This window comes from Grampus griseus (genome assembly GCF_964374135.1).
Source record: "Grampus griseus genome assembly, chromosome: 20".
Classification (NCBI taxonomy): domain Eukaryota; kingdom Metazoa; phylum Chordata; class Mammalia; order Artiodactyla; family Delphinidae; genus Grampus; species Grampus griseus.
In genome coordinates, this window is record NC_139014.1 from 39,559,237 (window position 1) to 39,565,962 (window position 6,726).

At 45.4% G+C, this 6,726-nt stretch overlaps 1 pseudogene across 1 annotated transcript; it reads left to right on the forward strand.

Moving 5' to 3' along the window:
- The first annotated feature begins 1,575 nt into the window (after positions 1–1,575).
- LOC309838376 (heat shock factor-binding protein 1-like) lies at positions 1,576–5,530 on the forward strand (annotated as a pseudogene). Its single transcript has 2 exons — positions 1,576–1,707; positions 5,223–5,530. The product of its transcript is annotated as a heat shock factor-binding protein 1-like (transcript).
- The last annotated feature ends 1,196 nt before the right edge of the window (positions 5,531–6,726 follow it).

Here is a 6,726-nt window from a genome sequence, read left to right on the forward strand (position 1 = left end):
CACGGGTTCAAGCCCTGGTCCAGGAAGATCCCACATGCCGTGGAGCAACTAAGCCCATGCACCACAGCTACTGAGCCTGCACTCTAGAGCCCGCAAGACACAACTACTGAAGCCCTCGTGCCTAGAGCCCGTGCTTCACAACAAGAGAAGCCACCGCAATGAGAAGCCCGTGCACCACAACGAAGAGTAGCCCCCACTTGCCGCAGCTAGAGAAAGCCTGCGTGCAGCAACAGAGACCCAACACAGCCAAAAATAAATAAATTAAATAAATAAATTTATTTAAAAAGAAAACTAAGTAAGGGAAACTCTGAGAAGTGAGTGGAAGAAAGAGAAATAAAGAGATATGGCATACTATCAGAAATAAAACAAAGTGTCAATTCCAAGAGAGAATTTTAGATTGTTTAATTCTATGATAATGAACTTACTATCTAATGACAAAAGTGAAAATTAGAGTAAACTTTTAAATCTTTTCATTTATTAAATGGAAACTCATCCACATGATGTTTTAGCCTCGTGGATTGAAGATGAACAAAAACTAACAAAATTAGGCCAACTAATTAGACACACTAATGACTTATTTTATATATACTTGATGATAAAGATGTTGACTATATTTTAAAATCTCTGAGATTATTACAAGGATTAAGAAAGATTCAGAGCCAAGAACAGCATAGTTAATATCAAGAGACATTCACTACTTATTAAGAATACTGAAATTATTCTGAAATTAAGAATGCTGAAACACCTTACGACTTCAAATTTCATGGAGAAGTCTCAAGAAGAGTTTGCCGTAGTTCCCTACTGTTAAATCATGTTTCAGACAGAGCCCTCATCTAACTAGTGACAGCCACATCAGAGAAATAATCACCCAACGATTTCAAAATATTAAATTATTCAGGAATTATCAAAGTAATTAAATAAGTAATGCATGCTGCATCTTACATGCGTTGGTAAGAGGCTTTAATGTTATATGTTGTTTAGTTTACTTAGAGAATAAAAAGAAAATTATTTATTAATATTAATAATTAATATTATATAATAATAATATTATTAATTATATTAATATTAATAATAATAATTAATATTATTATTTATTATTGATTAAAATTATTTATTTGTATATTAACATACAGTATTGTTTGTATTAAATATTATTAAATGTTCTTAACATCACTTTGAATACAAGAAAGATTTGGTCCCTGTCTTCAGCAGCCCCTCAAGGATGAAAACTGTTTCGATAATCAATTGCTCTCTTGAAAAAAGTAGTGACTTCAAACAAGATCCCTTTTTTGTTTGCTTGTTTTTGTCCATTGTTGAGGCTTCTGTGGGTCAGGAGTTCCGGTGGGGTGCGTCAGGAAAGGCTCAGGTGGGGCTGGAGGATCCGGCACAGTCCGACTGGAATGAATGTCTGGTGCCTCTCCCGGGTCATGGCTTGACCAGCTGGGGTGAGCTGGATTCACTTAGAGACCCTCTCGTGCCCCATCTAGTCACTGACCCCAAGAGAGTAATACTCTCTCGGTTGTGGATTGAGTTCTGTCTGGTTTCTGTCTGGCTTCCTTCCTGGGCATTACGGGCATGAGAGAAACATTCAGTTTCTTGTCTGCGGTCATCCACTCCTTCTGGCTGCTACTCAAGGTCCTACGATGTGAAGAAACCTCGAGTTACCTCTCCGTTCTGCTCTTGATAAGCACCCAGGCCGTGTCCGGTGTATGTGGACTTTGGTGACCATGTGCACACGTTTCTGTTTGGTTCACACCCAGCAGTGGAGTCGCTGGGCCGCAGGGCACATCTCAGCACTGACAGTAGTAAAGTGGACTCCAGGGTGGTTGGACCAGTCGCACTCACCAGCTGAGTATGAGTTTGCTGCTTTGCATTCTCACCAGTACTTGGTGGTGTCAGTCTTTTTATCCATTTGGTGAGTGTGATAGGACGGTCTTAACCTCCTCCTGGCAGGTCATAAGCTGCATTCTACAGTCCAGGGACATCCTCTGGGGCTGGTGTCACTGGAGGAGGACCAGTTGCCTCACCTCTGAAGCCACGAGGAGCAGCCCTCAGGGACCACAGCTTCCTGGCAATTGGTTGGACAGATGGTGATTTGAAAATCGGTGGAAGTTAATTTGGGGACGTGGGTAGTGGTTTTGTTCTCTGGGTTCCCTCAGAGGCTGTGGCAGCCCCAGACCCTGAGTCAGGAGACCTGGATCCTGATGCATTCCTGCTTTGTTTATTTTATATTTTATTTTATTCTATTCTGTTTTATTTTATTGACTGCGCCGTGGGGCATGCGGGATCTTAGTTCCCTGACCAGGGATCAAACCCATGCCCTCTGCATTGGGATTGCGGAGTCTTAACCACTGGACCCCCAGGGAGGTCCCTGTTTCTCATCGTTACTCACCACAAACCAGCTCCAGATGTGCCATGGACCAGTCATTTCCCAAGCCCACCCGCCCCTTCACACTGCTGTCCTAATCCTGCCTGGCATGACTCTGTTCTCTCTCAAAGGCCCAGCTCAGACACCCCCTCCAGGAAGGCTCTCCGGGGTTCTCCAGTCCCTCCTGGATGTCTCCCATGTCTCCCATCAAGGCCTTTGCCTCTGCTGTTCCCTCGGCCGGGAGCCCTCTTCCGTCCGTGTGGCCCATCACCTCCTTCTCGCCCGTGTTCCCCATTTGTGCTCCCCACTGGGACGTAGAGATTTATTGCTCTAGCCTCCAGGCCTAGAAAAGGGCCTGATACACAGTAAAGCCTCAATTTGTTGAATGAATACATCTTGTCTCTCGATTTACCTGTCCTGCGCCGGCTGGGGCTTCCCACAAGCCGGGCGATCTGTTGAGAGCAGAACTAGATAGCACGAGAAGCAGCTCCTCGAATCTGGAGTCAGGTGAGGCTGCGGTGTTTCAGGTGAATCAGGAAAGTGAGTCGGGTGCACGTGAGGAAGGGTTCCCCGCGTGCAGGTCCAGCTACGGTGACTAAGCCGGGGCGGCTGGTGCAGGGAGTGGGCAGGGGATGACGGAGGCGGAGCCGGGAGAGCGGAGGGGGCACACAGCAGGTCTTCATTCAACAAGCCTTTGTTTAGCACCTGGACGGGAGAGAGGTTTGGGAGCTGTCGGGGAACACGCAGGAGGTAAAGCAGGGAGAGGGGCTGAGGCCAGACGGGATTTGGTACAGCTACACAGGCCACGAGAGGGTGTTGGTGGGTATTAGGGAACCTCCCTTGATTTTCTTGTTTCTAATATTATCTTCAAACTTCCTTTTTTAAAAAAAATACATTTATTTATTTATTTTTGGCTGCGTTGGGTCTTTGTTGCTGCGTGTGGGTTTTCTCTAGTTGCGGCAAGCAGGGGCTTCTCGTTGTTGTGGAGCACGGGCTCTAGGCGTGTGGGCTTCAATAGTTGTGGCATGAGGGCTCAGTAGTTGTGCACAGGCTTCATGGCTCCATGGCATGTGGGATCTTCCCAGACCAGGGCTCGAACCTGTGTCCCCTGCATTGGAAGGTGGATTCTTAACCACTGTGCCACCAGGGAAGCCCCCTCTAATATTACCTTTACTTGTAACAAAAGCTACGGCATATTAGTGTAGACAAACTTGAAAATACAAGGGACATCCAGTCTTGGCAGAGATACTCATAGTCTCTTGCTCGATCTGTTTACAATTTTAGAGAGTGAGAGGGATATGGGTAGTGTGTCTATTTTAAACTATGTTGAAGTTTAGTTGTGTGTTCACATATGTAGATTTCAGGAAAGTATAAATGGTGCTATGCTATCGGGGCCCCCGCTTTCCTCCCCTCTTTCTTGTTTGTTTCCCTTTTATCTGCATTCACCTCTCCCTTCCTCTCCTCCCATGAGACCCATGTCAGCAACCTATTACAGATTTTCCCCATGCAATGACTGTCATATACAAATATATACAGACCGTTGCTTATAAACATGTATGTGGAAAACATCCTTCCTGTATGTCAGTTTGACAAACGTGGGATCATATGATTCACTTTCCTGAATTTTGCTTTTCTCAGGTATTGACTGATGGAATTCCTTTAAGTTAACTGGAGCAAAGCTGGTTAACCCTTTTTAATGGTTACATAACATTCCGTGGTGTGGAAACACCAGAATATATTCACTCATTCTCTGTTGTTGGACATTCACTGCTCCCTGGTGTGTGTGTGTGTGTGTTGGCCACTATGAACACTGCTATATTACATTAATCCTTTATGTATTGGTGCTTTAATTTCTTGGAATAGATTCCCAGGAGTGGCATTGCTTGGTCTAAGTATATGGATTTTTAAATGTAATGGATTTTTCCAGATTGCTTTCCTAAAGTGCTGCCACAGTTCCATTTCTACCTCTTTAATTTTCCCAGTCTATGGGCAATAAAATGACGTTTTATTCTTCTTTAATATGTTTTCCCCTGGAAACTAAGGGCGACATATCTGTAGGCCATTGGATTTGCTCTTTGGTGACTTGTCTCTTTTAATGGAATGTGTCAGAGTTCTTTATGGAATTATATAATACACACACTTTTGTCATTTGCCTTGAGACTATTGTTTTTCCAAATCCATAATTTACCCTTTGCTTTGTTTACAGTATCCCTCATTTCACATTTTTAATTTGCAAACATGTATTTCTTTTCCCCCCTCCCCCATCTTTGGGTTTCCTGTGCTAGTTGGGAAGTTCTTTTTTTATTTAATTTTTTAAATCCATCTGAAAGTTAGCTTTTCCTAAGGTATAAAAATAAAACTCTACTTTTAAAAATTGCTCTTTTGGGCTTCCCTGGTGGCGCAGAGGTTGAGAGTCCGTCTGTCGATGCAGGGGACGCAGGTTCGTGCCCCGGTCCGGGAAGATCCACATGCCGCGGAAGGGCCCGTGAGCCACGGCCGCTGAGCCTGCGCATCCGGAGCCTGTGCTCCACAACGGGAGAGGCCACAACAGTGAGAGGCCCGCGTACCGAAAAAAAAAAAAAAAATTTGCTCTTTCATTTTCCCAGGATAATGGATTAAGTGAAGCACCTCTGTTTTGCGACGTCTCTGGCATTCCTTTTATTTCCGTCTGCTACGTTGGGCCCAGGGACTTCTGTGATGGAAGCAGGCGTAGTAGGCGTTTTACTGGAGGATTGGCCCTGAGAGTTGGAGTTCAAAGTCAGCACAGTGGCTCACGGCAGAGTTCGTGCAAGATGTAGAGAAAAAATGTGACTCCGGGTCAGTGACGCGGTAAAGTCGAGCATCTCTTAAGAAGGCCTGTGCCAGTCTGTGGGGACACACAGAAGTGGAGGTGACGGTCGGAGACAGTACCACCAAGCCAGGAACCAGGGAGGTGGCCGAGACTGACCCCAAGACTGTGCAGGATCTCACCTCAGTGGTGCAGACGCTCCTGCAACAGATGCAAGGTAAATGGCAGACCGAGTCCAACCAGATCATTGGAAGAATTGAGGACATGAGCGGTCGCATGGATGACCCGGAGAAAAACATCGCAGCCCTCGTGATACAAGCTGGGGGGGAAGAGCTGGATGGTGAAGACAAGACCCTGCTGCACAGAAGAGCTGAGTGGTGCTCATTTACGCTGGAATCTGGAGCGCCCTTTCCACAAGCCAAGAGAAGCCAGATGGCTTTTGCAGCTAACTACTATGCGTGGACATGTTTTATATTCTAAAGCGTGCATTTTTCTCAGCACATGTGATATAGTTAGTTTATAGAGTGATTTCCCTCCCCTGCCCCCCCAGGTTTCCTGAACACGGTAACTTCACATCTTGGACCTTGGTCAGTTGTGCTGTTAAACACGAAAACTTTGGCAGTTCCTGAAAAAGAAAGAACGAGAAAGAGAGAGAGAGGAAGGAAGGAAGGAAGGGAGGGAGGGAGGAAGGGAGAGAGAGAGGTGGGAGGAGAGAGAAAGAAAGAAAGAAAGAAAGAAAGAAAGAAAGAAAGAAAGAAAGAAAGAAAGAAAGAAAGAAAGAAAGAAAGAAAGAAAGAAAGAAAGAAAGAGAAAGAAAGAAAGAAAGAAAGAAAGAAAGAAAGAAAGAAAGAAAGAAAGAAAGAAAGAACGAAAGAAAGGAAGGAGGAAAGAAAAGAAAGAAAAAAGAGAAAGGAAGGAAGGAAGAAAAGAAAGCCTATGCCAACCAAAGAGGGGCTGGGAACCTAGGAAGAGTAAAAAAGTGGAGTCAAGGAGACAGAGGGTTAGGATTTTCAGTTGCCTCGATGGGTGAGGGCCTCCAACACTGTTACCCAAGGTCAGAGAGTAACCCTGGCTTTGGTCCAGCTCACTCAGTACCACTGGGGCTTTGGCTCTCTGGTGGCTTTGCAGGATCTCCTGATACAAGCATTCTCATCCACTGTACACTTCACTTCTTCATTCATCCAACAAGTGTTTATGAGAAAACGACATGGAAAAAGTGCCTACCCTTGAGGAGCTTATTTTCTAGCGGGGGAAACAGACCATAAATAGGATAAATAAAATAGCTAGGAGGTTAGCTAGTGACAGGGACCAAGGAGGGAACTAAATCTGGGAGGGAGGGAAGAAGTATGGGGGGAGGGGCCCAATTTAAGAAAAGGTGACCCGGAATGACTTCACTGAGGTGACATCGAAGCCAAGACCTGAAGGAAGTGAGGCTGTGATCCATGTAGAGTGGAGGAATTCCAGGTACAAAAGCCCTGAGGGAGGGGTGTGCCTGTATCCCAGCATGACTGCGGCTGAGTGGACCCGGGACAGTGATTGGAGATGATGTCACAGGGAAAACTGGCCGGAG